General features: G+C 38.8%; 1 long non-coding RNA gene across 1 annotated transcript in view; it reads right to left on the reverse strand.

The window, feature by feature from the left end:
* Positions 1 to 2285: 2285 nt before the first annotated feature.
* The window catches only part of LOC309622115, a 33702-nt gene continuing 19988 nt past the window's right edge, over positions 2286 to 15999 (reverse strand). Inside the window, exon 2 of the long non-coding RNA XR_014240523.1 lies at positions 2286 to 2453. This is a non-coding gene — a long non-coding RNA (uncharacterized lncRNA). The remainder of the gene's footprint in view (positions 2454 to 15999) is intronic.

Below are 15999 nucleotides of genomic sequence, written 5' to 3' on the forward strand. Positions count from 1 at the left end.
AGTCTCTTCAATAAGTGGTGCTGGGAAAACTGGACAGCTACATGTAAAAGAATGAAATTAGAATACTCCCTAACACCATACACAAAAATAAACTCAAAATGGATTAGAGACCTAAATATAAGACTGGACACTATAAAACTCTTAGAGGAAAACATAGGAAGAACACTCTTTGACATCAATCACAGCAAGATCTTTTTTGATCCACCTCCTAGAGTAATGGAAATAAAAACAAAAATAAACAAATGGGACCTAATGAAACTTCAAAGCTTTTGCACAGCAAAGGAAACCATAAACAAGACGAAAAGACAACCCTCGGAATGGGAGAAAATATTTGCAAACGAATCAACGGACAAAGGATTAATCTCCAAAATATATAAACAGCTCATTCAGCTCAATATTAAAGAAACAAACACCCCAATCCAAAAATGGGCAGAAGACCTAAATAGACATTTCTCCAAAGAAGACATACAGACGGCCACGAAGCACATGAAAAGATGCTCAACATCGCTAATTATTAGAGAAATGCAAATCAAAACTACAAGGAGGTATCACCTCACTCCTGTTAGAATGGGCATCATCAGAAAATCTACAAACAACAAATGCTGGAGAGGGTGTGGAGAAAAGGGAAACCTCTTGCACTGTTGGTGGGAATGTAAATTGATACAGCCACTATGGAGAACAATATGGAGGTTCCTTAAAAAACTAAAAATAGAATTACCATATGACCCAGCAATCCCACTACTGAGCATATACCCAGAGAAAACCGTAATTCAAAAAGACACATGCACCCGAATGTTCATTGCAGCACTATTTACAATAGCCAGGTCATGGAAGCAACCTAAATGCCCATCAACAGACGAATGGATAAAGAAGTTGTGGTACATATATACAATGGAATATTACTCAGCCATATAAAGGAACGAAATTGAGTCATTTGTTGAGAAGTGGATGGATCTAGAGACTGTCATACAGAGTGAAGTAAGTCAGAAAGAGAAAAACAAATATCGTATATTAATGCATGTATGTGGAACCTAGAAAAATGGTACAGATGAGCTGGTTTGCAGGGCAGAAGTTGAGACACAGATGTAGAGAATGGACATATGGACACCAAGGGGGGAAAACTGCAGTGGGGTGGGGATGGTGGTGTGCTGAATTGGGCGATTGGGATTGACATGTATACACTGATGTGTATAAAATTGATGCCTAATAAAAACCTGCAGTATAAAAAAACAAACAAACAAAACAACTAATACTAAACTTTCATTGGGTTATTTGTATGGAAATATGTTAATATAAATGTTTCAGACATTACATGAAATTTCTAAAAATCTTATATTTGTATTTGTATGGAAATATGTATGGAAATATGTTAATATAAATGTTTCAGACATTACATGAAATTTCTAAAAATCTTATATGTTCTGGTATAATGTTATAAGTAATAATCCTAGTTATTACTTTAAAATGTATATCTCAGAAATAACTAATTTTCTTGTCAACTGCATTATTATGAACTTTCATCACATCTTTAAGTGTGGTCATTTTTAAATCTTTTCTCATTTACAGACAGTTCTGGGTGTAGTCTGATGCTTTTGCAAATATGTTCCTATTAAAGGGTTTCATCTTCAAGAAATTCATGGAAAAGACTCTGACAAGTACAGGTTTCTGGTAACTGACTGTACTGCTGAACTGAATGAATAAGCATTTTCAGAACTCTAATGAAAAACTGATGAACTCAAAAAAGTGCTAACAAAAGATCAAGATGAAAAAAAATTTAATTACATGGGACTGAGTGAACTGATGAGGATGAGTATAATTTTTGTGACTTTCTGTCTGAATTTAAAAAAAAATCCCACAAGGACTCAGAGGCAAAGAATATACAAATCAATTTTCACTGCAAAGTAAAGGAGCTGTTACAGTGGAGGATTACTGGACTGAATGTCAATATTATGACATAGTATGAGTGTGTTTCAGGTTTGGTAATTGCAATCATTGTTGCTTTTGTTGTGGTCATCCATGTACAATGCTTAGTGTCAGTCTATTTATCTCTTGTAAAAATAAAATACACTGTGTGTGTGTGAAAAAAAATGTCAACAAGCAATAGGTGCTGAAGAAGTTGTGGAGAAAAGCGTAACCTCTCGGTCTAAGTGGGATGTAAACTGGTAACGGCCAAATAATAGGAACAGGACGGCAGTGCATTTAAAGGTAAAAATTGAGTCACCATATGATCTGGAAGGCCCACTATTGGGCCTGTCACCTGTGAAAGCCAGAATCAAAAAGGAACAGGATGGAAAACCGTGTAATGCAGCAGTATTTACAACAGCCAAGACATGGAAGCAAACAAAATGTCCATCAACAGATAAATGGACAAAGAAGAAGTGGTACACATACCAAATGGAATAGTAGCCTCGGGAAAAAAATGAACAATGCCGTTTTCAGGACTACAGATGAGCCTAGAAATAATCATATTAGGTTAAGTAAGTCAAGAGGGAATGACAAATATCCTATGATACCATGTATACATGTTATCCTAAGATTGCTACCAATAAACATATTTCCACAGAAAAAGACACTCACAGACTTATAAAACAAACAAATGCTTAGCCAAAATGAAAGGTGGGAGGATGGATAAATTAGGACTATGGGGCTAACATAGATATACTAATGTATGTTAAACGTATATAAACATATAACATATAAACTATATGAATTATATACTCACCAATACATTTAAAATATATAATGACAAAACACCTACCAAATACCAAGGGAGGTCTACTCAACATTCTGTAATAACATACAAGGTAACAGAATCCGAAGATGAACAGACATATGTATGAATCATTGAGCAGATTCTGTACAGCCAGAAAACCACAACACTCTAATCAAATTTACTCCGATAAGAAATAGAAATTAAATTTAAAAAACAAACAAAAGTAAGGTGACATAAACTTCTGGGGGCTTGTCCCAACACATTCCATTCTAATTTACAACCTTGGAACACTACCTCCAGGAAGATCTTTTGCACTAGTAAAAAGAGTTGAGAACGTAATAATGCTGCCGCCTTGTGGCTGTTTCCCACAACAGCAGCTTTAAACCAGGTGCTAATGGTTGCTTAATAGTCACAAGGACTGCAGGGCTGTAAATGACACCTATCCTCAAAAAATGCCCTGGGGTAGGGAATAGGCAAGAAAATTCAACACATGAAAATTGTTCAAGAAGTCAATATGAAGAGGGAAGTTGCAGTCACTCTTTAAAAAAAAAGAAAAAGAAAAAAAAGGACATGCCTAAAGTTCAGTATAAGGAATTATTAGCCACATGCAAATCCAACGTAAAAAGGTTTCAGCTCACACCAATCAAATGACCATCAGCAAAAAGTCTACAAACTATAAATGCTAAGGGCTTTTAGAGAACTCTGTAATTTCTAGATGCTGGTGGAATGTAAAGTGGTAACAGCACTAACGAAAACTGAACGGAGCTGCTTTAAAACGTAAAAATTGAGCTACCATATGATGCGGCAGGGCACCTTTTGGGCCTATAACCTAAGACCACAAGAATCGGAAAGACAGAGGCAGGCAAATGTGCACTGCAGCAATACTGAAATAGCCAAGACATGGAAACACAAAAAAGGTCCATAATCAGATGAATGGACAAAGAAGAAGTGGTAATATGGACAGAATGGAATATCCGTCACGGAAAAAAATAAAAGAATGGCGTATGCAGCACCACAGAGGAGCCTAGAGATAATCACACAACGTGAAGTAAGTCAGAATGAGAAAGACAAATGCCCTATGATGTCCCTTATGTTATCTGAAAATTCATAAAAATGAACATATTTCCATAGAGAAAGGCAATCTCAGATTGAGAAGACAAACTTATGGTTAAGCCAAAGAAAACGTGTGAGGAATGGATAAATTAGGATATTGGGGTTAACACACATATACTAATACATATAAAATATATAATCCCCAAAGACCTATGGAATACCAAGAGTGGTCTACTCAACACTCTGTAACAACCTACATGGAAAAGGACCCAAAGATCAATAAATATAGGTATATGTGTAAATGAACAAGATTCTGTACTCCTACAAAAAAAAATTTTTTTTCAATCAAATTTGCTCTGATAAAAACTACAACTTAAAGAGACAGACAAGAATTACGGAGGTTAAACTTATGGGGGTTTGTCCTGGCACATTCCACTCTAATCTGCAACCTAAAACCACAACTTGCAGCGAAGTTCTGTTTCCCTAGCAAGCAGAGTTGGCAACGTAGAAATCCTGCCACCCAAAAGCCGTTTCCTCAAACAGCAGCTTTAAATCTACTGCTAATGGTCACTAATATTCACAAGGACTGCAGGGCTGTAAATGACTCATGCCCTCAAAAAATGTCCTGGGGAAGGGAACGGCCAAAAAAATCCAAACGCAGCAAATTTTTCAAGAAGGCAGTTAGAAGTTGTACGTTTCGCTCAATCTTAAAAAAAAAGTGAAAAGGACACTGATAAACGCAAAACATCAGGAAATATGAGACGCATGCAAATCCAATCTACACAAAGGTATCACCTCACACCAGTCAGAATGACCATCAGCAAAAAGTCTACAAACAATAGATGTTGAAGAAGTTGTGGAGAATAGCGTAACCTCTCGGTCTAAGTGGGATGTAAACTGGTAACGGCCAATAATAGGAACAGAATGGCAGCGCATTTAAAGGTAAAAATTGAGTCACCATATGATCCGGAAGTCCCACTATTGGGCCTTTCACCTGTGAAAGTCAGAATCAAAAAGACACGGGATGGGGCTTCCCTGGTGGTGCAGTGGTTGAGAGTCTGCCTGCCAAGGCAGGGGCCACGGGTTCGATCCCTGGTCTGGGAGGATCCCGCATGCCGCGGAGCAATTGGGCCCGTGAGCCAAAGCTGCTGAGCCTGCGCATCTGGAGCCTGTGCTCCGCAGCGGGAGAGGCCGCGATGGTGGGAGGCCCGCGCACCGTGATGAGGAGTGGCCCCCACTTGCCGCAACTGGAGAAAGCCCTCGCACAGAAACAAGGAACCAGCACAGCCAAAAATAAATAAATAAATTCATTAATTAATTTAAAAAAAAATCTTAAAAAAAAAAAGACACGGGATGGAAAATCGTGTATTGCAGCAGTATTTACAATAGCCAAGACATGGAAGCAAACAAAATGTCCATCAACAGATAAATGGACACAGAAGAAGTGGTACACATACCGAATGGAAGAGTAGCCTCGGGAAAAAAATGAACAATGCCGTTTTCAGGACTACACATGAGCCTAGAAATAATCATATTAGCTTAAGTAAGTCAAGAGGGAATGATAAATATCCTATGATATCTTGTATACATGTTAGCCTAAGGTTGCTACCAATAAACATATTTTCACAGAAAAAGACACTCACAGACTTATAAAACAAACTAATGGTTAGCCAAAATGAAAGGTGGGAGGATGGATAAATTAGGACTATGGGGCTAACATAGATATACTAATGTATGTTAAATGTATATAAACATATAACATATAAACCATATGAATTATATACTCACCAATACATATAAAATATATAAAGACAAAACACCTACCAAATACCAAGGGAGGTCTACTCAACTTTCTGTAATAACATACAAGGTAACAGGATCCGAAGATGACCAGACATATGTATGAATCATTGAGCAGATTCTGTACAGCCAGAAAACCACAACACTCTAATCAAATTTACTCCGATAAGAAATAGAAATTAAATTTAAAAAACAAACATAAGTAAGGTGACATAAACTTCTGGGGGCTTGTCCCAGCACATTCCACTCTGATTTACAACCTTGGAACACTACTTTCAGGAAGACTCTTTTGCACTAGTAACAAGCGTTGAGAACGTAATAATGCTGCCGCCTTGTGGTTGTTTCCCATAACAGCAGCTTTAAACCAAGTGCTAATGGTTGCTTAATAGTCACAAGGACTGCAGGGCTGTAAATGACACCTGCCCTCAACAAATGCCCTGGGGTAGGGAATAGGCAAGAAAATTCTACACATTACAACTTTTTCAAGAAGTCAATACGAAGAGGGAAGTTGTAGTCACTCTTTAAAAAAGAAGGAAAAGAAAAAAGAGGACATGCCTAAAGTTCAGTATAAGGAATTATTAGCCACATGCAAATCCAACGTGAAAACGTTTCAGCTCACACCAGTCAAATGACCATCAGCAAAAAGTCTACAAACTATAAATGCTAAGGGCTTTTAGAGAACTCTGTAATTTCTAGATGCTGGTGGAATGTAAAGTGGTAACAGCACTAACGAAAACTGAACGGAGCTGCTTTAAAACGTAAAAATTGAGCTACCATATGATGCGGCAGGGCACCTTTTGGGCCTATAACCTAAGACCACAAGAATCGGAAAGACAGAGGCAGGCAAATGTGCACTGCAGCAATACTGAAATAGCCAAGACATGGAAACACAAAAAAGGTCCATAATCAGATGAATGGACAAAGAAGAAGTGGTAATATGGACAGAATGGAATATCCGTCACGGAAAAAAATAAAAGAATGGCGTATGCAGCACCACAGAGGAGCCTAGAGATAATCACACAACGTGAAGTAAGTCAGAATGAGAAAGACAAATGCCCTATGATGTCCCTTATGTTATCTGAAAATTCATAAAAATGAACATATTTCCATAGAGAAAGGCAATCTCAGATTGAGAAGACAAACTTATGGTTAAGCCAAAGAAAACGTGTGAGGAATGGATAAATTAGGATATTGGGGTTAACACACATATACTAATACATATAAAATATATAATCCCCAAAGACCTATGGAATACCAAGAGTGGTCTACTCAACACTCTGTAACAACCTACATGGAAAAGGACCCAAAGATCAATAAATATAGGTATATGTGTAAATGAACAAGATTCTGTACTCCTACAAAAAAAAATTTTTTTTCAATCAAATTTGCTCTGATAAAAACTACAACTTAAAGAGACAGACAAGAATTACGGAGGTTAAACTTATGGGGGTTTGTCCTGGCACATTCCACTCTAATCTGCAACCTAAAACCACAACTTGCAGCGAAGTTCTGTTTCCCTAGCAAGCAGAGTTGGCAACGTAGAAATCCTGCCACCCAAAAGCCGTTTCCTCAAACAGCAGCTTTAAATCTACTGCTAATGGTCACTAATATTCACAAGGACTGCAGGGCTGTAAATGACTCATGCCCTCAAAAAATGTCCTGGGGAAGGGAACGGCCAAAAAAATCCAAACGCAGCAAATTTTTCAAGAAGGCAGTTAGAAGTTGTACGTTTCGCTCAATCTTAAAAAAAAAGTGAAAAGGACACTGATAAACGCAAAACATCAGGAAATATGAGACGCATGCAAATCCAATCTACACAAAGGTATCACCTCACACCAGTCAGAATGACCATCAGCAAAAAGTCTACAAACAATAGATGTTGAAGAAGTTGTGGAGAATAGCGTAACCTCTCGGTCTAAGTGGGATGTAAACTGGTAACGGCCAATAATAGGAACAGAATGGCAGCGCATTTAAAGGTAAAAATTGAGTCACCATATGATCCGGAAGTCCCACTATTGGGCCTTTCACCTGTGAAAGTCAGAATCAAAAAGACACGGGATGGGGCTTCCCTGGTGGTGCAGTGGTTGAGAGTCTGCCTGCCAAGGCAGGGGCCACGGGTTCGATCCCTGGTCTGGGAGGATCCCGCATGCCGCGGAGCAATTGGGCCCGTGAGCCAAAGCTGCTGAGCCTGCGCATCTGGAGCCTGTGCTCCGCAGCGGGAGAGGCCGCGATGGTGGGAGGCCCGCGCACCGTGATGAGGAGTGGCCCCCACTTGCCGCAACTGGAGAAAGCCCTCGCACAGAAACAAGGAACCAGCACAGCCAAAAATAAATAAATAAATTCATTAATTAATTTAAAAAAAAATCTTAAAAAAAAAAAGACACGGGATGGAAAATCGTGTATTGCAGCAGTATTTACAATAGCCAAGACATGGAAGCAAACAAAATGTCCATCAACAGATAAATGGACACAGAAGAAGTGGTACACATACCGAATGGAAGAGTAGCCTCGGGAAAAAAATGAACAATGCCGTTTTCAGGACTACACATGAGCCTAGAAATAATCATATTAGCTTAAGTAAGTCAAGAGGGAATGATAAATATCCTATGATATCTTGTATACATGTTAGCCTAAGGTTGCTACCAATAAACATATTTTCACAGAAAAAGACACTCACAGACTTATAAAACAAACTAATGGTTAGCCAAAATGAAAGGTGGGAGGATGGATAAATTAGGACTATGGGGCTAACATAGATATACTAATGTATGTTAAATGTATATAAACATATAACATATAAACCATATGAATTATATACTCACCAATACATATAAAATATATAAAGACAAAACACCTACCAAATACCAAGGGAGGTCTACTCAACTTTCTGTAATAACATACAAGGTAACAGGATCCGAAGATGACCAGACATATGTATGAATCATTGAGCAGATTCTGTACAGCCAGAAAACCACAACACTCTAATCAAATTTACTCCGATAAGAAATAGAAATTAAATTTAAAAAACAAACATAAGTAAGGTGACATAAACTTCTGGGGGCTTGTCCCAGCACATTCCACTCTGATTTACAACCTTGGAACACTACTTTCAGGAAGACTCTTTTGCACTAGTAACAAGCGTTGAGAACGTAATAATGCTGCCGCCTTGTGGTTGTTTCCCATAACAGCAGCTTTAAACCAAGTGCTAATGGTTGCTTAATAGTCACAAGGACTGCAGGGCTGTAAATGACACCTGCCCTCAACAAATGCCCTGGGGTAGGGAATAGGCAAGAAAATTCTACACATTACAACTTTTTCAAGAAGTCAATACGAAGAGGGAAGTTGTAGTCACTCTTTAAAAAAGAAGGAAAAGAAAAAAGAGGACATGCCTAAAGTTCAGTATAAGGAATTATTAGCCACATGCAAATCCAACGTGAAAACGTTTCAGCTCACACCAGTCAAATGACCATCAGCAAAAAGTCTACAAACTATAAATGCTAAGGGCTTTTAGAGAACTCTGTAATTTCTAGATGCTGGTGGAATGTAAAGTGGTAACAGCACTAACGAAAACTGAACGGAGCTGCTTTAAAACGTAAAAATTGAGCTACCATATGATGCGGCAGGGCACCTTTTGGGCCTATAACCTAAGACCACAAGAATCGGAAAGACAGAGGCAGGCAAATGTGCACTGCAGCAATACTGAAATAGCCAAGACATGGAAACACAAAAAAGGTCCATAATCAGATGAATGGACAAAGAAGAAGTGGTAATATGGACAGAATGGAATATCCGTCACGGAAAAAAATAAAAGAATGGCGTATGCAGCACCACAGAGGAGCCTAGAGATAATCACACAACGTGAAGTAAGTCAGAATGAGAAAGACAAATGCCCTATGATGTCCCTTATGTTATCTGAAAATTCATAAAAATGAACATATTTCCATAGAGAAAGGCAATCTCAGATTGAGAAGACAAACTTATGGTTAAGCCAAAGAAAACGTGTGAGGAATGGATAAATTAGGATATTGGGGTTAACACACATATACTAATACATATAAAATATATAATCCCCAAAGACCTATGGAATACCAAGAGTGGTCTACTCAACACTCTGTAACAACCTACATGGAAAAGGACCCAAAGATCAATAAATATAGGTATATGTGTAAATGAACAAGATTCTGTACTCCTACAAAAAAAAATTTTTTTTCAATCAAATTTGCTCTGATAAAAACTACAACTTAAAGAGACAGACAAGAATTACGGAGGTTAAACTTATGGGGGTTTGTCCTGGCACATTCCACTCTAATCTGCAACCTAAAACCACAACTTGCAGCGAAGTTCTGTTTCCCTAGCAAGCAGAGTTGGCAACGTAGAAATCCTGCCACCCAAAAGCCGTTTCCTCAAACAGCAGCTTTAAATCTACTGCTAATGGTCACTAATATTCACAAGGACTGCAGGGCTGTAAATGACTCATGCCCTCAAAAAATGTCCTGGGGAAGGGAACGGCCAAAAAAATCCAAACGCAGCAAATTTTTCAAGAAGGCAGTTAGAAGTTGTACGTTTCGCTCAATCTTAAAAAAAAAGTGAAAAGGACACTGATAAACGCAAAACATCAGGAAATATGAGACGCATGCAAATCCAATCTACACAAAGGTATCACCTCACACCAGTCAGAATGACCATCAGCAAAAAGTCTACAAACAATAGATGTTGAAGAAGTTGTGGAGAATAGCGTAACCTCTCGGTCTAAGTGGGATGTAAACTGGTAACGGCCAATAATAGGAACAGAATGGCAGCGCATTTAAAGGTAAAAATTGAGTCACCATATGATCCGGAAGTCCCACTATTGGGCCTTTCACCTGTGAAAGTCAGAATCAAAAAGACACGGGATGGGGCTTCCCTGGTGGTGCAGTGGTTGAGAGTCTGCCTGCCAAGGCAGGGGCCACGGGTTCGATCCCTGGTCTGGGAGGATCCCGCATGCCGCGGAGCAATTGGGCCCGTGAGCCAAAGCTGCTGAGCCTGCGCATCTGGAGCCTGTGCTCCGCAGCGGGAGAGGCCGCGATGGTGGGAGGCCCGCGCACCGTGATGAGGAGTGGCCCCCACTTGCCGCAACTGGAGAAAGCCCTCGCACAGAAACAAGGAACCAGCACAGCCAAAAATAAATAAATAAATTCATTAATTAATTTAAAAAAAAATCTTAAAAAAAAAAAGACACGGGATGGAAAATCGTGTATTGCAGCAGTATTTACAATAGCCAAGACATGGAAGCAAACAAAATGTCCATCAACAGATAAATGGACACAGAAGAAGTGGTACACATACCGAATGGAAGAGTAGCCTCGGGAAAAAAATGAACAATGCCGTTTTCAGGACTACACATGAGCCTAGAAATAATCATATTAGCTTAAGTAAGTCAAGAGGGAATGATAAATATCCTATGATATCTTGTATACATGTTAGCCTAAGGTTGCTACCAATAAACATATTTTCACAGAAAAAGACACTCACAGACTTATAAAACAAACTAATGGTTAGCCAAAATGAAAGGTGGGAGGATGGATAAATTAGGACTATGGGGCTAACATAGATATACTAATGTATGTTAAATGTATATAAACATATAACATATAAACCATATGAATTATATACTCACCAATACATATAAAATATATAAAGACAAAACACCTACCAAATACCAAGGGAGGTCTACTCAACTTTCTGTAATAACATACAAGGTAACAGGATCCGAAGATGACCAGACATATGTATGAATCATTGAGCAGATTCTGTACAGCCAGAAAACCACAACACTCTAATCAAATTTACTCCGATAAGAAATAGAAATTAAATTTAAAAAACAAACATAAGTAAGGTGACATAAACTTCTGGGGGCTTGTCCCAGCACATTCCACTCTGATTTACAACCTTGGAACACTACTTTCAGGAAGACTCTTTTGCACTAGTAACAAGCGTTGAGAACGTAATAATGCTGCCGCCTTGTGGTTGTTTCCCATAACAGCAGCTTTAAACCAAGTGCTAATGGTTGCTTAATAGTCACAAGGACTGCAGGGCTGTAAATGACACCTGCCCTCAACAAATGCCCTGGGGTAGGGAATAGGCAAGAAAATTCTACACATTACAACTTTTTCAAGAAGTCAATACGAAGAGGGAAGTTGTAGTCACTCTTTAAAAAAGAAGGAAAAGAAAAAAGAGGACATGCCTAAAGTTCAGTATAAGGAATTATTAGCCACATGCAAATCCAACGTGAAAACGTTTCAGCTCACACCAGTCAAATGACCATCAGCAAAAAGTCTACAAACTATAAATGCTAAGGGCTTTTAGAGAACTCTGTAATTTCTAGATGCTGGTGGAATGTAAAGTGGTAACAGCACTAACGAAAACTGAACGGAGCTGCTTTAAAACGTAAAAATTGAGCTACCATATGATGCGGCAGGGCACCTTTTGGGCCTATAACCTAAGACCACAAGAATCGGAAAGACAGAGGCAGGCAAATGTGCACTGCAGCAATACTGAAATAGCCAAGACATGGAAACACAAAAAAGGTCCATAATCAGATGAATGGACAAAGAAGAAGTGGTAATATGGACAGAATGGAATATCCGTCACGGAAAAAAATAAAAGAATGGCGTATGCAGCACCACAGAGGAGCCTAGAGATAATCACACAACGTGAAGTAAGTCAGAATGAGAAAGACAAATGCCCTATGATGTCCCTTATGTTATCTGAAAATTCATAAAAATGAACATATTTCCATAGAGAAAGGCAATCTCAGATTGAGAAGACAAACTTATGGTTAAGCCAAAGAAAACGTGTGAGGAATGGATAAATTAGGATATTGGGGTTAACACACATATACTAATACATATAAAATATATAATCCCCAAAGACCTATGGAATACCAAGAGTGGTCTACTCAACACTCTGTAACAACCTACATGGAAAAGGACCCAAAGATCAATAAATATAGGTATATGTGTAAATGAACAAGATTCTGTACTCCTACAAAAAAAAATTTTTTTTCAATCAAATTTGCTCTGATAAAAACTACAACTTAAAGAGACAGACAAGAATTACGGAGGTTAAACTTATGGGGGTTTGTCCTGGCACATTCCACTCTAATCTGCAACCTAAAACCACAACTTGCAGCGAAGTTCTGTTTCCCTAGCAAGCAGAGTTGGCAACGTAGAAATCCTGCCACCCAAAAGCCGTTTCCTCAAACAGCAGCTTTAAATCTACTGCTAATGGTCACTAATATTCACAAGGACTGCAGGGCTGTAAATGACTCATGCCCTCAAAAAATGTCCTGGGGAAGGGAATGGCCAAAAAAATCCAAACGCAGCAAATTTTTCAAGAAGGCAGTTAGAAGTTGTACGTTTCGCTCAATCTTAAAAAAAAAGTGAAAAGGACACTGATAAACGCAAAACATCAGGAAATATGAGACGCATGCAAATCCAATCTACACAAAGGTATCACCTCACACCAGTCAGAATGACCATCAGCAAAAAGTCTACAAACAATAGATGTTGAAGAAGTTGTGGAGAATAGCGTAACCTCTCGGTCTAAGTGGGATGTAAACTGGTAACGGTCAATAATAGGAACAGAATGGCAGCGCATTTAAAGGTAAAAATTGAGTCACCATATGATCCGGAAGTCCCACTATTGGGCCTTTCACCTGTGAAAGTCAGAATCAAAAAGACACGGGATGGGGCTTCCCTGGTGGTGCAGTGGTTGAGAGTCTGCCTGCCAAGGCAGGGGCCACGGGTTCGATCCCTGGTCTGGGAGGATCCCGCATGCCGCGGAGCAATTGGGCCCGTGAGCCAAAGCTGCTGAGCCTGCGCATCTGGAGCCTGTGCTCCGCAGCGGGAGAGGCCGCGATGGTGGGAGGCCCGCGCACCGTGATGAGGAGTGGCCCCCACTTGCCGCAACTGGAGAAAGCCCTCGCACAGAAACAAGGAACCAGCACAGCCAAAAATAAATAAATAAATTCATTAATTAATTTAAAAAAAAATCTTAAAAAAAAAAAGACACGGGATGGAAAATCGTGTATTGCAGCAGTATTTACAATAGCCAAGACATGGAAGCAAACAAAATGTCCATCAACAGATAAATGGACACAGAAGAAGTGGTACACATACCGAATGGAAGAGTAGCCTCGGGAAAAAAATGAACAATGCTGTTTTCAGGACTACACATGAGCCTAGAAATAATCATATTAGCTTAAGTAAGTCAAGAGGGAATGATAAATATCCTATGATATCTTGTATACATGTTAGCCTAAGGTTGCTACCAATAAACATATTTTCACAGAAAAAGACACTCACAGACTTATAAAACAAACTAATGGTTAGCCAAAATGAAAGGTGGGAGGATGGATAAATTAGGACTATGGGGCTAACATAGATATACTAATGTATGTTAAATGTATATAAACATATAACATATAAACCATATGAATTATATACTCACCAATACATATAAAATATATAAAGACAAAACACCTACCAAATACCAAGGGAGGTCTACTCAACTTTCTGTAATAACATACAAGGTAACAGGATCCGAAGATGACCAGACATATGTATGAATCATTGAGCAGATTCTGTACAGCCAGAAAACCACAACACTCTAATCAAATTTACTCCGATAAGAAATAGAAATTAAATTTAAAAAACAAACATAAGTAAGGTGACATAAACTTCTGGGGGCTTGTCCCAGCACATTCCACTCTAATTTACAACCTTGGAACACTACTTTCAGGAAGACTCTTTTGCACTAGTAACAAGCGTTGAGAACGTAATAATGCTGCCGCCTTGTGGTTGTTTCCCATAACAGCAGCTTTAAACCAAGTGCTAATGGTTGCTTAATAGTCACAAGGACTGCAGGGCTGTAAATGACACCTGCCCTCAACAAATGCCCTGGGGTAGGGAATAGGCAAGAAAATTCTACACATTACAACTTTTTCAAGAAGTCAATACGAAGAGGGAAGTTGTAGTCACTCTTTAAAAAAGAAGGAAAAGAAAAAAGAGGACATGCCTAAAGTTCAGTATAAGGAATTATTAGCCACATGCAAATCCAACGTGAAAACGTTTCAGCTCACACCAGTCAAATGACCATCAGCAAAAAGTCTACAAACTATAAATGCTAAGGGCTTTTAGAGAACTCTGTAATTTCTAGATGCTGGTGGAATGTAAAGTGGTAACAGCACTAACGAAAACTGAACGGAGCTGCTTTAAAACGTAAAAATTGAGCTACCATATGATGCGGCAGGGCACCTTTTGGGCCTATAACCTAAGACCACAAGAATCGGAAAGACAGAGGCAGGCAAATGTGCACTGCAGCAATACTGAAATAGCCAAGACATGGAAACACAAAAAAGGTCCATAATCAGATGAATGGACAAAGAAGAAGTGGTAATATGGACAGAATGGAATATCCGTCACGGAAAAAAATAAAAGAATGGCGTATGCAGCACCACAGAGGAGCCTAGAGATAATCACACAACGTGAAGTAAGTCAGAATGAGAAAGACAAATGCCCTATGATGTCCCTTATGTTATCTGAAAATTCATAAAAATGAACATATTTCCATAGAGAAAGGCAATCTCAGATTGAGAAGACAAACTTATGGTTAAGCCAAAGAAAACGTGTGAGGAATGGATAAATTAGGATATTGGGGTTAACACACATATACTAATACATATAAAATATATAATCCCCAAAGACCTATGGAATACCAAGAGTGGTCTACTCAACACTCTGTAACAACCTACATGGAAAAGGACCCAAAGATCAATAAATATAGGTATATGTGTAAATGAACAAGATTCTGTACTCCTACAAAAAAAAATTTTTTTTCAATCAAATTTGCTCTGATAAAAACTACAACTTAAAGAGACAGACAAGAATTACGGAGGTTAAACTTATGGGGGTTTGTCCTGGCACATTCCACTCTAATCTGCAACCTAAAACCACAACTTGCAGCGAAGTTCTGTTTCCCTAGCAAGCAGAGTTGGCAACGTAGAAATCCTGCCACCCAAAAGCCGTTTCCTCAAACAGCAGCTTTAAATCTACTGCTAATGGTCACTAATATTCACAAGGACTGCAGGGCTGTAAATGACTCATGCCCTCAAAAAATGTCCTGGGGAAGGGAACGGCCAAAAAAATCCAAACGCAGCAAATTTTTCAAGAAGGCAGTTAGAAGTTGTACGTTTCGCTCAATCTTAAAAAAAAAGTGAAAAGGACACTGATAAACGCAAAACATCAGGAAATATGAGACGCATGCAAATCCAATCTACACAAAGGTATCACCTCACACCAGTCAGAATGACCATCAGCAAAAAGTCTACAAACAATAGATGTTGAAGAAGTTGTGGAGAATAGCGTAACCTCTCGGTCTAAGTGGGATGTAAA

This window comes from Balaenoptera borealis, assembly GCF_965194805.1.
Source record: "Balaenoptera borealis genome assembly, contig: HAP1_SCAFFOLD_1584, whole genome shotgun sequence".
NCBI lineage: Eukaryota > Metazoa > Chordata > Mammalia > Artiodactyla > Balaenopteridae > Balaenoptera > Balaenoptera borealis.